The sequence below is a fragment of the Penaeus monodon genome, chromosome 33, assembly GCF_015228065.2.
Source record: "Penaeus monodon isolate SGIC_2016 chromosome 33, NSTDA_Pmon_1, whole genome shotgun sequence".
NCBI classification, from domain to species: Eukaryota; Metazoa; Arthropoda; class Malacostraca; order Decapoda; family Penaeidae; genus Penaeus; species Penaeus monodon.
Window position 1 is genome coordinate 10,514,433 of NC_051418.1, and position 1,420 is coordinate 10,515,852.

Consider the following 1,420-nt stretch of genomic DNA (forward strand, 5'->3'; position numbering starts at 1 on the left):
CTGAGTGAATCATTACCCCATCACCCCCCCACCATTGTTATTGGGCCTAATCACTAGTCCCACAACAACTATACTATAAATACACTAATTTATTGCCCCACAAAAGGAAGGAGCTAATATTTTTGCTTCTGAATCGGTTTTAAATTTATTCTGAATTACTTTACAGCTTTTCTAACCCCGCCCCCCCTCTCCTCCTCTCTCTCTCTTTCAGACTGTTTTGGGTTTGCAACTGTGAACGGGCCCCGGGACGGTGTATCTGGAGGAACCAGCTGTCCGGTCTCTCTTGCAAAATGGATGCCCAGATGCTGCATGGCTTTGGCTCCTGACAATCACCACAACATACTCAAGTAAAGGGCACTGTTTTTTGCTATTGATTTATTCTGCTTTTGTTGGTTATTATTTTTTGTTGATTATTGTTGATTTTACAAAAGGATTTTATATCATTATTGAGATTTTTTCATTGTAATTATGAATTATAATCATTACTTTTTTTACTATTTTTTTTTCATCTTTGGTTATTATGTTTAGTAGTACAAATGTGCTGTGTTCCTGCTAATGTATTCCCATTACAGTTTTTTTCTTTATTTTAATTGTGGTCTGTTTTATAATGAAAAAAATTTTGTTGCTGTTTGGGCTCTGGAATCCCTTCAAAAATTTGGTTGGAGCAACAAGGCTGGCAAAATGTTGGGGGCAAAAACCTTACCCACAGGTGGATCACAACGGATGAGAAAGTAAAGTTCGTTTTTTTACGGGTTTGGTATAGAGGGGGTTTTACATTGTGTATTTTTCTGAAAAATTTTGGCCACAAGAAAGGGTTTAGATGGTTTAGTAAAATTAGAAGGATAATTTTCCTTTTTTTTTTATTTGGAGGGGTTTTTTAAATAAAAGAAGTATATTTTTTTTTATTAATGAGCCCTGTTTAAAAAACTTTTAAAAAAAACCCGTATCATACTTACAAGGGTCTCTTCCAACAGGGGGCTAGGGGCATTACTCACCCCATGGCTCCCTTTAGGGGCCCCCACAGAGGAACAGTTCTCTTTCAGACAGAAAACTTTCCCAGGGAGGGCAGCTTATTTCATGCAAACTGATCCAGAGAAAGTGAGTGTTAAAATTTTTTTTTCATATTTTTTTTTGAAAAGTGTTTGATACTTGGGGGGGGGGGGGGCCCGGATTTTTTTAAAAAAGACATATATTAATATGGACTGAATATGACAAATTCTTTCCCATTTTTTTAAAAGTGAATAATTTTAAAGGTAATACCAGAACAAAAACGGCACAGTTATTTTCCCCGGTATTTTTTGGTTGGACTATCCTGAAAAATGGGCCCTCGTTTATTGCCCTCTTTTATTTTATGCTTCAGTTGGACCACAAGGGTGTTAAATTTTTCCTGAAGATTCTGCTAGCTATTGAGCTGAGGTAA

General features: G+C 36.5%; 1 pseudogene; it reads left to right on the plus strand.

The window, feature by feature from the left end:
- The window catches only part of LOC119594241, a 20,974-nt pseudogene that overhangs the window by 9,269 nt on the left and 10,285 nt on the right, over nt 1–1,420 (plus strand).